The sequence below is a fragment of the Chiroxiphia lanceolata genome, chromosome 2 (assembly GCF_009829145.1).
Source record: "Chiroxiphia lanceolata isolate bChiLan1 chromosome 2, bChiLan1.pri, whole genome shotgun sequence".
Classification (NCBI taxonomy): Eukaryota; Metazoa; Chordata; class Aves; order Passeriformes; family Pipridae; genus Chiroxiphia; species Chiroxiphia lanceolata.
In genome coordinates, this window is record NC_045638.1 from 47,987,730 (window position 1) to 48,009,581 (window position 21,852).

At 37.3% G+C, this 21,852-nt stretch overlaps 1 long non-coding RNA gene across 1 annotated transcript; it reads right to left on the reverse strand.

Moving 5' to 3' along the window:
- Positions 1-754: 754 nt before the first annotated feature.
- LOC116782279 lies at positions 755-20,640 on the reverse strand. The gene is made up of 3 exons (XR_004355193.1): positions 20,630-20,640; positions 4,923-4,927; positions 755-883 (listed from the first exon to the last, which is right to left on the reverse strand). It is a non-coding gene; the product is annotated as an uncharacterized LOC116782279 (long non-coding RNA).
- Positions 20,641-21,852: the final 1,212 nt, after the last annotated feature.

Below are 21,852 nucleotides of genomic sequence, written 5' to 3' on the forward strand. Positions count from 1 at the left end.
TATAATCTCTCCGTAAATCTCGAAGCTCTCTTGTGGTCAGTGATTGTGTAATTTCGCTTTCTCGCATTATTTCTTGTCCATCTCTCCCACGTAGAATCTTTTCCACCTCTCTCTTTACTCTTCCACTCCTACGTGGGACTGCTCCCACTTCCTCCCTATATCTCTCATGTGGAGGTGGAGACTGGGCATACTGTGGGGATAAGCTTCTATATTGTTCACACCGTGGAGATGGATTTCTACGCCGTTCATACTGTGGGGATGGACTCCTACGCTGTTCACGCCGCGGAGATGGACTTCTACGTCGTTCATACCGTGGGGATGGACTCCTACGCCGCTCGCGCCGCGGAGATGGACTTCTGCGTCGTTCACGCCGTGGAGATGGACTTCTATGCCATTCACGCCATGGGGATGGACTCCTGTGTCGTTCGCGATACCCCGCGGGTGGAGGTAGTGAGTAATCTTCCGCGTGCTGAGATAAGGGCCTTCTCCTCCAATCATTCATACCTCCAAGAGAAGGTTGAGTCTGGAGTGGTAGGGATAATTCCCCCTCCAATTGAGGGGGATGCTTTGACTCCTTCTTTGCGTCTTTTGTAATACTGAATGTGTAGTCAGGATATAAATCATCAAGCGACAATATACCACCGACCGTTTGTACTGTTGCTTTCTTTTCTCTTGATGCTATTCTGTATTCCTTTGGGCGTGCCCCTAGTTCTTTTGGACGTGCTCCTTCCCGTGTAGCCGTTTCTTCCTCTCTGGTAGCTGCTTCTTCTCTTCTAATCGCTCCTTCCTCAGTCACAACCACTTCTTCCTCTCTCGCAGTCGCGCCTTCATCACTTGCTGCTGCTCCTTCTCCCATTGCTGCCGCTCCTTCGTTCACAACATCCTCTGTTCCTTCTTCTTCTTCTTCTTCTTCTTCTCTTTCTTCTGTGCGTTCTGGTTGCGGAGATGGGTCCGCAAGTTCCTTGATCTCCCTTACCCACGTCTTCTTCTTCTTCACAGGGGCAATGATGACCTTCCGGTTCTTAGCTTGAGTCCCGGTTCTAGTGGACTTAGTAGAGATGGTATTGACTTCAAGTTGTGTTTGGACCCCAACTTCTGTGGACCTAATAGGGACATCACTGGTTTCAAGTGGCGTGGTTTGGGTCTCTGTGTCGACCTTAACCCTCTGGAGGTGGTCTATGGCAGCTCGATAAGCATTAGCCAGGCCCCAGCACAAAGCAGAGAATTGCATATTCGGATCTTTGTAGGAAAAACACCCTTCTGCCAAACAGTGGGCCATCTCACCAGAATCAAACATTTGTTCTGGTGTGAACTCCCAATTAATGGGGGGTGACACATGTCCTACTAATCTACCGAAATCTTCCCAAGCTCCATGCCACCCGGGGACTGGCCTGTCTGCAGCCCTTTCCAAAGTTCCAGCGAGTCCCTTTGAGGTGTGATCTTTCCTACAAGAGGGAAAGCAACGGAACCCCATTCTTCCAAGTTTAAGGAGCACTTCCAGTACCTTTATCAATGACAGTACTGTTGCAATAAGATTTATATAGTAATTAGAGCCGATTTTAACCATGGGGATCTCCTTTACCAAACCTTCGATGTCAAAATTAAAGAATGGAAGCAATTCGTTCCATCCATCCTCAAGGTCTGGACGTCTCCCTATAGAGTAGCCTAGCACAGGTGTAAAGATGGCTAGAATTATAAGACAAATTAATGAAATAGCCATTGTTTTTTGTTATTATTTCTTCCTGATCCCAAAACAAACTTTTGTTTATATAAACAAAGTTTCCTTGGCTGCTTTCCCAGATTCTGGCAGTGTTCCCAGACCTGTTCCCAAAACAATAGATTGATTTGCAAAACAACACCGAGCTTGGCTGTCTTCCCGGAAAATGTTTATCAAAACAAGCCAAACTTAACCAAAACAACCATCCTCTGCTACCAAAAATGTCGTACAAGTTTCGAGCTGGCTTCCCGCCAAGTCCCCCGAAACTCGACAACAAGAACCCGCCTCCCAGAGAGGGAAAAAGGGAAAAAAAAAAACCAAGCAGCCAAAGCTATAGCAAAATATATATATATATATATATATGTATATACTTTACATATGAGACAGATACACAAAAGGAGAATACCACACCCCGGGGGGGGGGGAAGGGGGGGAAAGGGAGAAGGACAAAAAGGGGCAAGGACCGAACAAGTCAAACGGCCAGCCGAAGGCAAACTAGCAAAAATCTCACCACTTCCCTTCGAACAGGCAGGATGACCAGACACGGTCCTCGGCTCTCCCCTCACGCGGGCAGATAACGGCAGTCACTATAGGCCTCGGCTCCAGATAAGCCCGACCGAAACAGGGATCCACCGTTCTCGAACCTCGCCGGAGAGGAAGAGAGCGAGATCCCTCCCGCTGGCTTTATTTATACCTCGAGTTACGTAAAGGAATAGCATGGAATACTTCCGTGATCACTTTTCTAGTTCCTTCCTGGCTACAAGTTGGTCTCCAGGAAGGCCTAGAGTGAAACCACCACAAGAGCCAAGAGGAAATGCCAAATAATGAAAGTTCTTATACAACTCTACTATTGTCCCCTGTACAGGTACTATTAGTATTCACAGACTGAAGCAGCATTTGAAGGTGGATGCCTGCAGTTTTCCTTTGGTTACGGAGGGTGACTTCACCTCACCTCAGAACCCAATGCCAAAGATACAAATTGTGCAAATTCACCTTGACGAGGCAACCTGTTTTCCCTGGGCTTTGAGCCACAGATCCTTCCTCTCACCATACTATTACAATGATTACTGCAATCCAGTTTAGTGGTGCACTTACCCTTTCTGGTGAAGCTACATAAATATGGGCAAACAATGCAGTTTGTTGGTGAAAGTGAAAGAGTGAGATCTGGCTTTTTAGTGCCCGTTTGAGGCTTGATTTTTAAGTTTGCATTTAAGACTAACATGATGTAGTGAGTTTTTGTGATATCTGGTCTTCAGTAACTCCTTGATAGTAGACAAAGTCAAATGAGAGATTTCCTTGAACTGCTTAGAGACAAAAGATGAAGTTTTTAATATCTTCAGTTACACTTAGAGATCCAATCTTTCTCTTCCTGTGCGAATAGCATCTTCATATTTAACTAGTTGCTTTCTGTATGTTAAGTAAAATATCTGCTACTTTGATTACTTTGTCTTTCAGTGAGTTGGGATAAAGTTGACATCTGCTTTACCATGTAAGACTTCAATGATTTGGTGGTAAAGTATTGCCTGAGATGCCCAGCTTAGCTTAAAAGAGGAAATTGCTGGTAGAAAGAATAGCAGAGCTTTACTAGCTTAGGATATTCCAATGACATAAATGCTAGGCATTTATACTGCTAGGTACATAAAGTATTAGAGACACTAATCAAATTCCCAACAAAACTAAAGCAGTGTTCTGAACTAAAACTTCGTTTTACGAAATTTCTTTATATTCATTTGCCTTAGTACAACATGGGAAAAAGCAAATATTTTGTTTTATAGTCTACCCCAAATTTATGTAGTTCTCTATATGATTTCAATCGTTATTTTCAGTTATTTATTTTTTCAGAAAGAATGAGCAGATAACTGGAAAAAGAAGTGGCTGTTAAGAAAACTGTTACAAAGTGAACATCTAGAAAAAAACATGACAGATTAGCAGCCGATAATTATCAGTGTATTAAAAGCTATATTAATATTAGTAACCTATAGTAATTTGTAACTAGAACACAATGGTTGGAAAACTTGTGCTTTTTAATGCAAACTGACTTCAAGAAAATGTTCCGAAAAAGTAAACCAAAGTTAACTTAGAATTGATGTAAACTATGATATGCTGACTCAGAATGATGCACTAACTCCCTCTGATTATAGCTTATGTAATACCCTCATCCTTGAATTTCTTTTTCAATCCTTAATTCACTTAACAGTGTCCATTTCAGTAAACAAAAGGATAATCAAATGTGGTAGAAAGGTTGATTTGTTGGGGTTTTTTTCACCGAAAAGAAGACATTTCCTAAACAGACTGAACTTCATCCCATCTACTGAAATGCCGTCCAGGATGTGCTATTCTAATACCAGAAATATTAAACTGATATTCATTCTTTGTCATATATGCAGTTATTCTGTAACAGAATAAAAATGAACTGTATGAAAGAATAAATATTAAATAAATATTAAATAAATATTAAACAAAAAACTCAGTTTTGGAATAGGAAAAAAAAGTAATTGGGAGAAAAGAAGAGGTTCCTTAAATCACCTGGAATTTCGTTATTGATATTATCCTCTGTTTTTCTGAATTACAATATTCAGATGGATATAGACTCACAGATCAAAGACCATAAAAGATTGAGTATGAGAGATTTAAGAAGAAAGAAAAAAGTAAATCTCCTTTGCCCGAAAAAAAACCCCACTTGAATTCTTGTGTTATATTTCAGTGCAATTAGTAACCAACATCACACTAAGAGATGAAAGAAACTCTAGTTCTCAGTTTCTTTTATTGATAGGCACATACCAGCGTATGTCTGGTACAGTTATCAGGTTAATTTTTTATCTTCTTACAAAGTTGATTATAAAAAATCTGAAAGATAAAACTGTAATAAATCACAAAAGAAACTATGTAGATACAGACTGAGATACTTAGGGAGGGAAAGGTGTGAAGTCCCAGTAGAAACATAGCACTTAAAATAGTAACTAAAAAAGAAGTCAATGTATAGATGAAATGTAAGTTTCTGCTTTAACTTAAAAGGATTTTTTAATTTTCTCTTCTCCCTTTCTGTCTTTTTGAAAAGGGATAATGTAAGGGCAGCTGGGTGGGCAGTTGGTAGCTGGCCAAGGTCAACCCACTATAAATATTTTTAATTGTTAATATTTTTAAATAATTATTAATATGATGAGATGCATCTGAATGTAGATGCTTATAATGTTCATTTCTGTACTTGAGCTAATCAACCTGGGTTTCCTTTAGATTCACTTTTAGGCTCAGTTCAGTTTATCTGGAAGTATGTACTTGTTTGTTAAGAAAAAATGCATTCTAAATAGTTAAATTTATTTCCATAAATTGTTCATGATTCAATATTGCCTCACAAAATTACGTGAGATTAATTCTACATCATGGAACTGATGGAACAGAGAATTGTGCTTCTGCTCCCAAATTCCAGTGTTTAATTGCACAGTTTTTCTCCCCTTCATTCTCCTCACTGTGATCTGAGTAATTACAAATGAGCAGGGATGTCAATCCTTGCTAATGAAAAATCTTCATGTCTAGACTTAGGACACAGATGTCAGTAAATAATCTAAGATTTTAATTAAAGCTAAATTGGAAAACACAGATATTCTTAACAAAAATAAATTTCAACTTTCTCAGGGAAAAAAAATCAAACTCTCAAATACCAGGTTAGTAGCAAACACTTTTAATGGAAAAAAAATCTCTTGCTGTTTTCAAAGAAATGCACACTTAATGCAGAGATAAACATCCAGCTGAAACAGTGTAGCTGGAAAATCTCTTTTAGTCCAATTAACAGGATTCAACCTTTTCCATGTAATTCAATTTTCTGAAAAGTTCTAAGAAGAAAAGTGCAAATAAATATGTGGGGAAAAGCCAGGTAAAAAATAGCCGAAGCTATATGATACATCTAACCAACAAATTATTTGTTTCTCATAATTGCATATTTTGGGATGAACAGCATACTTGGTGAAAACTTGAATCAAGGATCTAGAATGAGAACAACTTTGCTGCACATACACAAATCTGCATAGTAGAAGAAAGTGGTTCAACAATACTATATATGGTATGGTTGGTTATATTTTAGCTTTCTTTTAGTCTGTTAAATTGACTTACGTATTATTTGATGAACAAAGTACCGTGACAAGGAAAAAGAAGTAATTTACTTCGAGAAACTGCAATTTGCATCAGTGCAATATGAGCTCCATCATCTAATCTTTCCATGCTGTAAAGAAAGCAATTTTCTTTCAAAATAACATTAAGTTGCTTTTTGTTTGTCATTACAATGTGAGCGTACACCATTAAACTACAGAGGTTCATATTAGCGATACCATGAAATACAACAATCAAGGGCTGATCTTACATTTCACATGCAACCCAAACTCCCAGTTTATAATAGTACATAATAAGAGAGAAAGGTTGAGGTTTGGGCATTTTTTTTACAGTACTATGTTTTTTAAGATCATAACTAACTATGCTATTCAATGAGAAATCACTCATTTTAGAGAACAGAAAAAGCAGATGCTTCTAGAGAGTTGAAGTCTGCAAATGAGAATAAACACCAGCTATAGAAATAAGCTGTTGGCTTTCCATGTGGCTTTCCTGGGCAGCTAATACAATACATGTTTTCCCATTTCCAGTAGTGCAACAATGGTTACCATTAAAGAGAAGGAAAACATTATGATGAGAGATAGTCAAGGTAATTTATAACAAAGATATAGGAAAGCAGAGAGGTAAATAAAAGATTTTCAGGAAGCTGCTGACCATAGAACTTCCAAATTATTTAGATTGGAAGGAATCCTTTTCCAAGTAAACTATTTCCAAGTCCACATGAAAAGCAAGACCAATTATTGTAGTTTGTTCAGAGCTGCATCCAATGAGTTTTGAATATTTCCTGTGGTGAAGACTATGTAATCTCTTTGGGTAGCTTGTACCAGTGCATAACTCTCCTCAGAATGTATAAAGATTTCCTAATATCTAATCAGAATTTACCTTGTTTTATCAATAGTATGTAGATCTATAAACATTTGATAATGCTGTGAGTATATCTAGGCAGAGTGTATCCAACTCAAATGTGTGAGAAATAAAACCATCAAAGGTAAAAAAAGAAACAAGAGTAGTTGTGCGTATACAGCAACATTTGATTTCCAAATAAGGGGAGTTCTTAAAAAGAGGAAAAGTTCATTGAAAACAATTAAGGGGCAGGGGCAAATGATAGCATGCGGATGTGTTGATTTTGTTTCAGAAAATTAGTGGTGTCTCAGAGCTAATAAATGTTACCTAATTTTTTTTTTTAAATTACCATAAGAGCCAACGTAGACATGCAAGAAACTAAAGAAATTCTTAAAAAGGTTAAGTCCTTCCACACTGAAGCAAAATCAGTAGAAATAATAATTAAGAAATGAGTAAAAATATTAGGCATGTGGAGAAATATGCAACAGGAAATAACACTAATGACACTTTCAGAAATAGCTGGTCGAAGCATAACAAACTTGAGTTTTTGAAGTAGTTAAGCACACAGTTACCTGTCAGCAGGTTCCTACACTATGCTTAGACTTACAGAAAATAATTTTTCATGAAGTCTGAAAAAGTAATTTAATATGAAGTTGTAGTTAAGTGAGGATAACATTATTTGCAATAGGATGCCACCAGTAACTTCATCCTATAGGGTTCATTTTTTGTAGCCAAATATGGAGGCTATCAATATTTTACCCATGAAAGATGAAGCAGAGCAAGCAGATTTTATGTTCAGCTTGTTTTAAACCTAAATGGTAGGACACTGACATTGTATAATTGGAGAAGCATTTCCATATGCAGTTGCCCAAAAAATTAATACAGACCACAGGCCTCCTACTGAGAATGCAAGGCCCAGCCGTGGCCTTTTTTTTACCAGTTTATTATGGGAACTGGCTGTGTGAACATGGTAGCAAGTAGCTCCTGTTACCCTGGGTAATTTTCTCATTACCCAGGGCTGAAAGCAGAGAGGCCCTGGAAAACTAAACAACTCTAGGCTGGTTAAGCATTTTTGGCCTTGGTTGAGTAGTGGTGGAGATTGCCCAGGGAGGTTGTGTTGCATCAGTCTTTGAAAGTGGTGCCTAAAGGAGCTGAGGAGAAAAAAAACTCCAAAGCAATTTAATTAGGGATGAGATAAGAAAAGGATTTAATTTGGTAACGACGCACACGTGACCCCCGTGCCGCAGATGTTACAATTTATAATACTGCCTGTCTAATCTGAAGTTTTCCCACCCTGCGGCTTTTGCCCTGATCCATCCCCACCCTGGGAATTGGGGCTGGGGTTTTTTTGGGACCCTTGCTTCATCGATCATCTTCTTCAGAGTACAAGGGGTACATGGTGACCTAGTTCCTGACCATGTTCTGCGGTTTGGGCCAAGATACAAGCATTCTTCAAACAGAACAGGCCTATCTAAGAGTGAGACTAAACATATATTAATGGAATCCAGGGGTAGAATTGATATGGGGAACATGGAATGGGGTAAGAGGGTTGGGGAAATGTGTGCAGTTTCTGTGCTAAATGTAAGGAAATAAGTGCTGCTGCTTCTAAATCCACTTCTACTATATAACTACTTATAAAACTTACAAAAATTAGAAAAATCAAAAAAACCTAAAAGGACCTTAATGCATCAAAGGTTTACAAGAACACAATGCCTGAACACAGCTCTGAGCATTCTGGTGCAAACTCAGATCTGACCCTTCTTTCAGGAGCATGGGACTAAAGACCTCTGGATGTTTTGCAGGCATAGTGAAAAGCTGGATAAGGACTAGTTTTGTTTTAAGAAAACTAGAAGTTGACAAGCAAGGGTGGACAGGAAGGGGGATAAAGAGAGGGGTGGGGAAAGCCACACAAGAGGGCGAGACACCTGCTGAAGCCTGTGAAAGTGACGCTCCTTCAGGCATCACACAGCGTATAACCCCAGGGTGGAGGCTAAGAGCTGCAGACTGCCTAGAGACTCACACTTCTTATAAAAGGATAAACCCCTGAAATAGGATATGGGGAGGTGGAAGCAGGGAGAGGACTTCAGGAGGAGTACACATTGAGTTCAGTGAATAAGAACATAATAGACTGCAGCTATTATTGCTGACGACACAGCATTAACTCTATGATTTTGCACATTCACAGCTGGTGTAGTATGATTGTTAAGAGAGGATTGATTTCATATGCTGTGATAATGATTAACAATGTGCAATAACTAATTATTGTCAATGTGTGATGTTAATTAATGTCACTCTGATAAAGTGTTGTTTAACAGTTTGAGACTGACCTGATTTTTCAGTCTTCTAAGCACTCCAATCACAACACTCTCTGGTTTCCTGATACACACAAGCATTCATTTGTAAGAGGTGGCTGTGAATGGTTGTAGAATGCCTTAAAAATTCAGAGTGTTCTTGACTGTTCATTGAAAACATGATGAAAAACTAATACATATAATCTCGAAATAATAAAATTAAATGAGCAATTATTTATTAAAAATATATGAATATTTTATGGCATGCTAAACTATAATCAGTCACAGCCATCATGGCTTCATGAGAGGAAAGTCCTGCTTATTAAACCTGGTTTCCTTCTATGACAAGGTAACTTACCTAGCTGATCAAGGAAAGCCAATTAATGTCATCTTTTTGGATGTCAGTAAAGCTTTCAATACTGTCTCTCACAGGATCTTTCTGGACAAAATGTCCAACATGCAGCTGGATAAACACATCATGCGTTGAGTGAGCAATTGGGTCGAGCACAGAAGGTAATAGTGAACGGGGGAACATCACACCGGTGACCTCTGGGTCTTAGTTCTTGTCAACGTCTTCATAAATTACTTGGATGCAGGACTGGAGGGGATAATAAGCAGGTTTGCAGATGATACAAAATTAGGAGGAGCTGTTGACTCCCTTGAAGGCAGGGAGGCCTTGCAGAGAGACCTTGGCAAATCAGAGGGCTGGGCAGTCAGTAACCATAGGAAGTTCAACAAGTGGAGAATCCTGCACCTGGGATGGAGCACCCTGGATGTTTGTACAGATTGGGGAATGAGATGATAGAAAGCAGTACCACAGAAAGGGTCCTGGGGCTCATGGTCAATGGCAAGTTGAACCTAAGTCAGCAGTACCCTGGCAGCCAGGAGGGTCAACCCTGTCCTGGGGGACATCAGGCAAAATATCGCCAGTTGGTCAAGAGAGGTGATTGTCCCACTCTGCTCTGCACTGGTGCAGTCTCATCTTGACTATTGTGCGCAGTTTTGGGCACCAAAATACAAAAAAGATATTCAGCTCTTAGAGAGCGTCCAAAGGAGGACAGTGAAGATGGTGAAGACCCTTGAAGGGAAGCCATATGATGAGTGGCTGAGGTCACTTGGTGTGTTCAGCCTGGAGAAGAGGAGACGGAGGGGAGACCTCATTGCAGTTACAACTTCCTCTTGAGGGGAAGAGGAGGGGCAGACACTGATCTCTTCTCTGTGATGACCAGTCACGGGACCCAAGGAAATGGCCTGAAGTTGTGTGAGGGGAGGTTTAGGTTGGATATTAGAAGGTTCTTCACCAAGAGGGTGGTTGGCTAATGGAACCAGCTCCCCATGCAAACGGTCACAGCACCAAGCCTGACAGAGTTCAATAAACATTTGGATTATATTCTCAGGCTCACGGTGTGACTATTAGGGATGGTTCTGTGAAGGACCAGTAGTTGGAGTTGATAATCCTTGTAGGTCCCTTCCAACTCAGCATATTCTGTGATTCTATGATTTTTTCTGCCCTTTCCTTTTTGATTAATTTTATTGTAGAAATGCATGAGAGAGTTACATCTTAAGTATAGTATGAAGTATATGATCTGTCACCTGAAAGAGTTTTATAAAATCACAAATTGAACAGAGGGTAAACATGGAATATCCTTCAATGCATGAAATTAGGAACACGAAAAAAACTATGAGAGCAGGTGAAATTCTTAACACAAACAAGAGAAATATATTATTCTACAATGAAACCTGTGAGATTTATGTGAGATTGTGGAGGTGAAAAGTGTGAAGAGCATCAAGTGTGGTTAGTTAAGTTTATTAGAAGACATGATTATCCCAGAATGTAAAACACATATTCCACTCAGGAAAACCTGTGGTCTTAGTAAACAAGAAGCTACAAAGGTGTATCTGAAAGCTCTAAATACACACATATCCCTAATCACCCTCTTTCCAAAATCTTATTAAAATATCTTGAAAGAGGCAGAACATATTCAGAATCTATAAAATATTGATTGTAACTGATAGTTTCACTGCTGACACTGTATCATGTGAATGTCTTCAGAGATTGATGATAGTGAAGCTAATAATTTCTTCAAGGCAGTGTTAACATGGGCAGTAAGGGTAGTTCCACACTGTATGCATCTAATTTATATTGATCTGTAATGAAGATCTTTGCAGTTGAGGTAAACTTCCTAAATTTTCTTTTCAGTTAAAGAACAAAAAAGGTTCTTTTAAGAAAAGATTTATCAGCTCTATTTTAATGTCCACATTGGTATTCACACACAAATGTAAAACAGCATCAATAACCAAAGCTGCATTAGCTTAAGTTCTGAGTAATGCATAAATTCAAATTGTGAATGTCAATGCATTTCAATGCAGATGTTCAAGTGTACAAATCCTCCCAGTACAGGATCCAGGGACCATTAAAGAAAATAATAAGAGCCAAGTTCAAACAAACAAATAACCCCCCCTCCAATAATCAGCAAATAACAGATATGTGGGATGCCTGTCTAAAAGTCATCACCACTGGAATAAGTTCACATGGGTTGATGAGGAGACTGGAATGTACTCGGAAGAGAGATTAACTGGAAGTTGCTGAACAGATATCAGGATCAGGACACTTGCTCAGGAGGGCAAGTGCAGGGAGCTGTGAAACTGAGGGGGGAAGAAGTATCACATGTGGCACTAAACCTGCATTATATGGGAAAACTGTTGTTTAAACATGTCTTAAAATGGCTTTTAGTGGTCTCTTTGCAAACACATGCTTCTTCTTCCCAACACCCCCCACGGTAGTGTTATCTCAGGAATGTCCTGGGAAGGTGTTCTGAGGTGTTTCTTATTGGACCTTGTTAACCCCTTCCTGTGATTGGGTGTTCCTGTAAGCCCCTTGAGACTTCTAATTGGTTACTCTGTGAATCCTCCTAAACCCTATAAATGTAACATCCCCAACAATAAAGGCTCTCTTGCCTCCTCTCCATGCCCGGTGTGCTGTCTCTGTGCCTGCCATGGGACCACGTGCGTGGGGGGAGGGCACCTCTCCCCTCCAGGCTCAGGGCCAGAAGAAACCCCTGAAGAAACCCCTGGAGTTCCCTTTCCCCGTCCTTCAAGACGTCGGAATGGTTCCTGAGATGGAAATAGAACTAGAACTGGACCACCCCACGTCGTGGGTGGGAAAAGGGATCCAGAATCACATATGCTTGCCTTTTTAAGTTTTCTTTGCCCTCTTACGGCTGCTGCTGAAGATAAAACACTAGGCCAGACAGCACCCTGGTGTGAAACAGCTTTTGCTGTTCTTATACATGGTTTTATACAACGTAAATTCTAACAACTTATATACAATGATCTATTTAGTTCTTGTTTCAGTTAGTAATCTGAGTGATCATGATTCCTCCTGTTATGACTATGTGGGCAAAAAAAAAACCAGACCGTGGGCTTAAGCACTCTACCCCAATACTGTTATTGTAAACATTTTATTTGGTTTGGTTTTGAACAATGATATCTGACAACCTCAAAGAAATATGCCAGTTATAATCAAAGAATAACACAGATCAAGATTCATTCCTGATAAACAACATGAATAACACCACCATGTTTTAGAGAAGGTAAAAGAGATGGTATGCTTGGCTGAAAGCTAGACTGTGCTACTTGCCCTAAGGAGTCAATGATGGAAAATTGTTGTCTTTACTTCTCCAGATGTTCAGCTGACATTCTACTGCTTTTCAGAAGAGAAACTTTCTGGGAGCCCCAAAGAAAGAGAATGGGGTTTAGACTAACTCTGCAAGTTTTGTTCAGAAGAGATTGTCCTAGAAGAGTATTTTTCCCCTTGAAATGAAAGGGACACAACTTAAGGTGGACATGCCAATACACTGCATGCAAGAAACATGTATTCAGTCTTCTGTTCACAATCTTCTTCCATAGTACCAGCTTCCCATTTCTTAGTGCAGCGCTTTGTTTCTTCCTCTCTGTAAACAGATCACTTGATTTGTGATCTGCGACTAGTTTCACTAGGAGACTCAAAGGATATATATACCATGGCTGAACTGATATTGAAATTGCTCCTGTTACTTTCCTAGTTCACCACAGAAGTCCCACAGCAGTCCCACTGCTGTAGCACCACAAGGTTGGAGGAGTGTTACCAATTTTTTTACTCCATCAGCTAATTTACATGTCTGAGAAAGGAGCTGGTGCTTATGTTTCTAACCTTTGCAAAGTGTGAATATCACAAAGGGGGCAGAATAGAAAAAAAAAAATCTGTTCTGGATCACTATTGTATGAAAGGTACTGAACCTTTGGAATATGTTCTGCCCTCTGTGTGATAAAGATATGTTTTGATAAGGCCAGGTAATGTTTAGAGGCGGTGTTGTAAAGATTTTTTGATTTCCATGTTATATGGTATATATAAAATTAGAAGGATGTCAGAAGATATCTCTGTGAACAGCAGCAGATATTTTGTTGACCAAGTAATAGTCTATTTTTCTCTTCACTGACCATTTATTAGCTAAGACATACTTTGTGTCCTAGAGATTTCTCAAGTGTTACAACCACCATGAAAAGCAGATATACAAAAGCACATACATAAAACCTCTCACTGAGTCACTTCCCAATCTATGAGTTGCACAACCCGTTGTCCTAAATTTATTTTTTTCCTGCTAGGTTTAAGCATAGAGTGTGAATTGAATGCTAGGAAAAGTTAACCACAGAAAGTTTTGTCAGTATTACTATTTTATTGAGTGTTTTGCGAAACATTCGATGAACATAATGTTAGAATAATTCAGGTCATAATGTACAAAAATATGACTTTTTTTGCTGCACATTCTGTATCAAATTAATTCAACTGTATAACCGTAGAATGAAATTTGGAAGAATTAATTCTTTAATTTTTTTCATTTTAGAAATGTTTTCTCTAACTAATTATTTTTCTATGAAAATAGTTTTATAACTATGCAAGTTAATATACTTTAAAACATTAAAATGGCTTCCTACAAAAATATTGAATAATTGGTTTGAAATCTTTAAATCTTGCTTCACAAATTAGAAAAAGAAAACAGCAGGGAGTTACAATAGTTAAATTCAGTAGTCAAGCTGTTTAATTTCTAACAATTGCATCAAGGCAAATGGTGAATTCATTATTTTTAAAACGCATCCCTTTAAAACTCAATCAAATTCAAACCAGCTAGGAGGGTGACTTATGTAAGATTTAACACTATTTAACACTAGCCCAAATTCAGCTAGCTGCACATAACAGCAGGCAGGGGAAACGGAATATGAACGTCTTGAGCGCAAGACACTGGAAAAAATGGTCAAGATAAAGAAAATCATGAAATGAAAAAGAAACAGTATTACTCCTACTTAAACCAAGAACAACAACAAAAAATCAGATCTATTTTAATGAAGGGTAAAATTGAAGTGAAAAATTAAAGCAATTCTAAGTAACTAAAACCCAGACAAATAAAACAATCAGACTCTGATTTTAATTGTAATGAGTACAGGTAAAAAACCAGACATTTAGGGGTCCTGTGACTCTACAAGTCACTTAAAAAAAATTCATTGCTTGCTATAAGAAAAAGGACAGATGCAACATCATAAAAGCTTTTGTATCATTTTGATTAAATGAACCACTACAGAACATAAAAAACCTGAATCAGTTCTTGTTTCTGAAAATAAGAAGTATTAAGTTATTTTTAATCCAATATAGAAGAAGCATCTATAGAAAGAAAAAATGTTATCTCTTGAAAACCAGATACACTCTATGCTTCTCTGGAAGAATACAATGCTGACAGAAAAAAAATCTTTCTCTCCTGTTTATGCTCAAGGCTGTACAACTATCAGTTTGACTTGTGCACATTCAGTGTCTCTCATGGCCTCCTGGTTTCTGACTGATTCACTTACTGATTTTACTGCGTAGAACAGCAGAATTCATCTGTTTGTACTTCCATTGGGATGCTTGGTGAGGTTCTTAACTGCCTACAGAGCTTAAGTGGAATCATTCTGACTCTCCTTTTTCTCAGCTTCCTGCAGGTGTACACAAAATATCAGAACCACAGTTCTCAGGCTGTCAACCTGGGCTTGAGAAGACAACCTAGGAATTTGGTTCCTTGGAGTAGGGTAAATTGGAGCACCGATTTAATAAAAAACAGACACATCGTAGTCTACCTTGACTGTATTTCTCATGCAAACATGTGAAGCACTTTATAAACTCAATGTGAAAAGGAATTGTTGAACAACTTCCCTTTATTTGGACAACATAAGCCATCTAGAGACCTTGCCTGTGTGTGTCCACTAACATATTTTCTTGCAATTTTTTCTTTTTTTTGCTGATAACAAGATGATACTATAAGTGATTAAAAGTAGATTTCGGAATTATTAGTAATTAGAAAACATGAAAGCTGTTAGCTTTTCTCCAAGGGCTGAGCAAGTATATCTGTCCGCTCTACTTTTTAAAACATTGTTTTGTAACTTGGTGCCCAGTAGGGTTGGATTCAGTAATGACAATAATTTCACAAAAAAAACCCACAGTATCTTATTATTATGATTATGCAATCCTATGTTATATGTAAACCCCAATCTTTCACATAAATATCAGGAGAACTGTGATTAAGATATCTGGTGAAGTATTTTCTCAAATGTGATATGTATGTATGGCCAGTCTTCGCGAACGAAGATTTGGGAAGGGTCTTTGCCCTTCGAGCCTGCACAGTGGATTTTTTAGGTGAGACACAGTGTGCGCTGAACTGAGCCCACCCTTTAATCCTGAGGTTCATCTGCCGGGGCCGAGCAAGCTTGGACGGTGGCAGTGAGGTCCTCAGGACGTAGGTTTGTTTAGAGTGACCTTCTCTTAGATGGATGGCCTTACAGGGCTGACGAGCTCCATCTACCCGGGGGACTCCTCTGACCGGACCCGAACCCGGGCCGCGGCGGTGAAAGCGCCGCATCCTAACCACTAGACCACCAGAGGGCCCCCCAAATGTGATATATGTCTTTGATAATTTCCTTGGGGATTTCATCTATATCTATCACCCCTTCATTAATCATGGAATGGTCAAAAAATTCAGGTATATTTCACATATTTGTACCACCTAAATTTATTCCAGGACACAATATTTGCAGATGAAAAGTTTAAGTCATGAGAAAAATCCCTCATCACCAAGAAAAAGCCACAGAAACAGCAGAAACTGCTCAACTTTCTCGAGTTTAGCTCTGATTTTCCTAGGATGCCCTGAGTACTCACCTGGTTGTAGAAGATGTTGCACGCTAATGAAGATTTTTTCAGATTGCTTTTTAAAAGAATGACTGACTTCATAGGCTGGAAAATTACAGGTGGCAAAAGGAGAGAACAAATACAATTTGATGACTCAATGATCCTAAGAGTCTTTTCCAATATAAATGATTCTATGATTCTTTGCAATAACTATGACCAAAGATTCCACAGAGACTACCTCTATCTATTTGTTAGTGGAGAAACATAGGATGCAAGCTTGTGAAGTTTGCATTTTTCATTCAGGTCAGGATTAGAGTTCCTTTAAGAAAACATTATTCTTCATAACAAGGGAATAAAGATATATCTTGGGAGTTTGAGGGTGGTGGTGGTGTTATTTTGGGGGTTATTTTGCTTTTGTTTATAAACTTCAGATTTGTTACTCACTGATCCCTTCAAGATCAACACTGCAAATCAGATAATATTGCAGTAGTCTCTATGGATTCATACTACTTACACTTTTCTTCAAACAGACTTCATCAGGAGAAATGTCCTTCTATATGTTACAGATTCATGCCATACTAATGACTTCATTATTGTATTTCATTGTATTAGAGTGACTATAAGATTCCTACTTTAGTACAAGAACCTCAGGATACAGAAAGACCTTTTTGCTCAAAATTTCAGGCTCCATGCACAATCAACTTGGGAAGCTAAGTCTTACTGAAGAGGAATCTGCCTTTCTTTTAAATCTAGATATGATTTTTTTTTTTCAATCATTTTGGCTAGTATTTATGCTCAAATTCAGTGCTTAAAAGTTAACTTTTGAATTTAAGCTGTTAACATTAAAGCATTACATATAAGAAATTAATAAACAAGTAAAAGCCAAAAAGAAAGTCTTTTCAGCACAAAACAGATACTCCTAATTCTTTCTGTTAGCTGTAAAGTGAATCTAGGACTCTTAGTTTGTATTTAATTAGCTAAAATAACTGGGTGAGATAAGGCTGACTGGTCATTTAACAAGGGAGCCTTCTAGCTTCGAACTTGTTGGCTATTAGTCTTCCTTTCATTAAGGCTTTGACAGATACCTCTTACAAATCCAGCTGTAAGAAATGAGCAATTTACACTTTCTTCTATTTTCCTGGCTAGCTCCTGCTCCATCCCTCACTTGCTGCTGGCAGATGTCTTCAACACAGTTGCAAAGTCTATCAGCTTTAACGACACTCCATTATCACTGGCTAGCTTTTAAAATAAAATTCAAAAATTTTTACTGAAGTGGTTCATCCCCTTTCCTACTTTTATAAAGGTAAATTCATCTAGCATGGAGCCCCTCACTAAAAAAGGTAGAGAAAGATATGGAGAGCAGGTAGTGAACCTTAGAGTGTTTTGGCTAATTAGATGATTGAAAACATGTTATAATATACATGCATTTGAAATCTCATCATAACCATTCTTGCATTATACTAATACACCTATGCAAGCAAAACCAAGATGTTTTTCTTTATGTATATACTATATTCATTGTATTATATATGCATATAAGTTTTGCTATCTATATTTAATAATATTGCATAGCCAATGTTTGAGTATTTTCTTAAAATAAGGAAAGAATTCAAAAACCTCGTAAAACTCACTGGACAGGGGAAAAAAAAAAAGTCAAGTAGAATTGTAGACCATGTTCCAAGGAATCAGAAACTGAAAAATTACTGAATTACTGTCTTTTAACAAAGGAGAGACAGGGAAAAATTGATGCTGTCTTTCTTTCGTTGTCATTGCGGTCATTAGACGGATGGTATTAAGCAGAAATGAGCTAAAAAGGTCCAGCAACAGGGATACATGGCAGAGCAGAAATAAAGGGTTATGCCACAGATGCAATAACTTTGTTAACTGAGAAGCAGGTATTTTTATTCAGTCATTTCTTTGTTATCATCTTTGCTCTGTAGAATGAAAACAAACTTCTCTTTTATTTATTCTATTTAAATAGGAGAAAAATGTGGGCAGATGTGTTCGAATGTGATCTTATACAGTCGTTCTGAGATATTTTCCCCATTTAATTTTGTATTGAAAACTCCTCAGATTTTTTGTATCAGCAGCATAACACTAAGCATTTTAATTACAAAGAATGATGAGCTTCAGACATTGAATAAAATGGAGAACCATTTCACGAGCTCACTTATTATATACACGACTTATGCTAAATATTCTGGCAACATCTAGGCAGAGTAAATCTGTTTTACCACTGAATATTCTATATTTACTGAAGTGGTTCGCTGATTTAAAGTGGATATTAATTGGAAACCTTAACATAGCTAACACAGTGGAAATAACTACTGAAAAAAGAACTTTTAAAAGTGCCATTACCATGTTGGCATAGTGTCAAATGTCATTGGTATTATGTCATAGTGACATAGAAGCAAAGAATATTATGTGCTATAGACATTGACATACCAAAATAGTTGTCTAGGCTTTGGTGGTTTTTTACATTTTTAGTGCAACAAATTTCAGCCATCGCTGAAAGCTTATGCCATTCGCTCTTTTTTAGCTAGATTTTACTTACTAGGAAAAGAGTTAGCAATAGAAAATATAATTATATTTGCAAATGTAACTTAATAAAACGTATATGAAATATTTTAATTTCTGAGGTTTTAGAAATTTATTTTAAGTTAATTTTTATTGAACATAACATGCTCTGATAGGATGAAATTTAATTTTGTGAAAAGTCTTTCTTTTGTCAGAGATGCATATTATATGTGAACTCAGTATGAAATGTCAGTAAGATATTTCATAGTTTAGATATGTGGAGTATTAACATCATCTAGTGTCAGACACAATTTCACATTACCAAAAAGCTTTAGCGTGTCTTACCTATCCAGTTTAACTTCTTGCATGTACTTATCAATCCTTTGTCATATTTTATACAAGCACAATTTTTTTTCTCAGGGATGTCCAAAAATAGCTTTATTTCCTATACTTTCTTTTAACACAATTCATTATTTTCTCAAATCTATAAATCTTCCATGTCTTTTGATTTTTCTGTAAGTAACCAGGTGTTGGTCTTTGATACATGGATTTAAAATAGTCTCTAAGATCATTAGAAAGCAAGAAAGCTGTATTTGATGTCAAACTGATATTGAATTGACTTCTTTTTTCATTATACAGATTGTTATGTAATTGAAATTTTTAATTCATCTTAATCACAAAAATTAATTTACTATTGCTTTAGTTCTTGCTGTGTGCACTTTAGGTACATTGGTAGTTAGCAACACAAAGAACAGACGGTGTCCTGTTGTTTGTCAGATCTGAGAGTGCTGTTGTATATTCTCATGATTTAATGAAAAAGCAATGGTCAGCCAGTATGTCTGAAAATCTTTTTTTAGTGCTTTGTAATGTTTATTTCCAAAGATATGACTTTAGTGTCTAAAAGTATTTGACAATTTGTGACAGTTTTAAGTTACAATTATAAGTATAAAATCTACGTTTACATCTAGTAGGCAGCTGCATGTGCTATATCTAACTTTTATATGGAGTAGGTTTAATATTTATAAATCTTGTGCAAATCACAAGAGGACTGCTGTGATCTTTAAGAGTGTCATGTTTGCATCATGGACTGCTTATCTCAGCATATTTAAGTAACTAAATACAACTATATAAAAATTATCCTTCCATAAAAAATTACTACAAGCAAAGAAAAATGGGAAGAGGTAAATATTTAGAAGAATTGTCTCCTAATAATCATAATGAGGTTCTCTTGGGAATGATCTGCTGCTTGGATTACCCGATACCAGATTCAGAATATTTATTCTCTCAGTTTGTTTGTTGCTGCTCTTGTTTACAGTTCCATAAGTGTTTGAGAGGTGCAGGTACACAAGAACATGCATGCACACAACTGAACACAGGTAACCACACATTTTCTTGTCTCCTATTTATTTATTTTTAAATGCTGAATCCTCCAGTGACTTTTCTCACAAACCAGAGGTCTTTACTATATAGGTGACTGTGTACCCTTTCATTCCACATATCGTTCCAATTTCACATACACTTCCAACCCTATCTTGAGCGGTTGAAGTTGAGTGGACTCTGTTTGTTCAGTAGATAACAGAATAGTATGATTAAAACAGAGCCATGGACTAACTACATGAAAATTCAATAGGAAAAAAATTAGCCAAATTAAAGGGGCATTCCCTTTCAGTTTGAAATGAGGAAATACATTATGCACTTAAGAGCAGAATGACCATAACCCATTACTGTGATTCAGCAATGAAAAACAACTACCCTAATTTTAGAATATATGAGATGAGATATTTCTGGCATAGATGGTAATATAACTGTCTAACTTTGCTTCAATATATCTCTCCTGGTGGGATGACACTTAAATCACTATGGACAATTCAGGTCACCTACATTCTAAAACCAGAATATATAAGAAAAAGGGACTTCAGTCTTTTTAGGATGAGACAATAAAATGCTATTTTAATCTAATAGAAGGAGGACTGAAGTGGATAATTCTGCTCACTTTTAAAAAAAAGGTGTGTAAGCAATATTAGCTCTAAAGTAAATTAATACAAAGTGGACATCAATAAGTCCATTAACTACCCCTCAGAAAGATCATATTTTAGAACCTACCTTTCACATCAGAATAGGGAGAACAAAAATCTAAGCAATTTTAAGAAGATTCATTGATGATACACAATACTGGATTCCACAACAGAATACAACCTTTTTAATCCTATATTTTCCCTGTTAAAAAATGACTGTAAACAATTATCAGTGTCTCATAGACTGTCATTACATTTTTCTGGGACGGTTTAGTGGGAGAGGATACACTGATATTTGGATAAGCATCTACTCCTTCACAGATGTTTTAAGCAGCATCTCAGCTGTAGGGGAGATCAATTCTGTAGTATTCCTTGAGCTCCTGATCCCTCAGAAGTTTGGATACAGGATCTGATGAGAAGTGGTTCTTCATTTCACTCAGAAAAAGCAGATGGAGAGAAAGGCAAAGTGCATGAATTCAGGACACAGTCAGGAAATATACTGCAAAGTGCAATGAGTTTTTATGAGACAGTTGTAGTCTTTTATATTTAGTGAAGAATTGAAGAATAAGCAGTTTGTGTGTGTGTGTAGTGGTAGTACAGGTTTAAGACAGAGATAAAAAGTGTTTGTTTGAAACTGTAGAAAAGAAAATAGTTGCTTCAGATGCAACTTTCAAAAAAACAGTAATAAAAACATAATCAATTTGATTGAATTCTTTATCTTCCTTTACTGAAACCTTATTAGTAATATAGACTGTTTTTTCAGTTTCTTTATACCTTCAGAGCCATATTTTTCTACAGAACCCTGATTTTTATTAAATATCAGGATGGAAGCAGAAAATTACAAGACCTGCTGACTTTTTAGAAACTCTGATGCTGGCATGTTGGAAATAAAAGTACAGTATAAATACAGCTGACTAACAGAACTTTTGTATATATTTATTCCTCTCCTAACAAGGCAATAGTACTACTGAAATCCAAGCATTTTATTTCCTGTAAAACAAGAAAATGACAAGGAAAAGTCTAAAATTCTACTGTAATATGTATGAATTACTAATTTCAGAATGAATTTGAAAGTCTAGGAATACTGGAATAAACTTAAAAACCAATCTGGTGTATATAGCAGGGACTTTAAAGATCTGACATGATTTTAATAAATACTGCCAGCAGGGATTTAAGCAT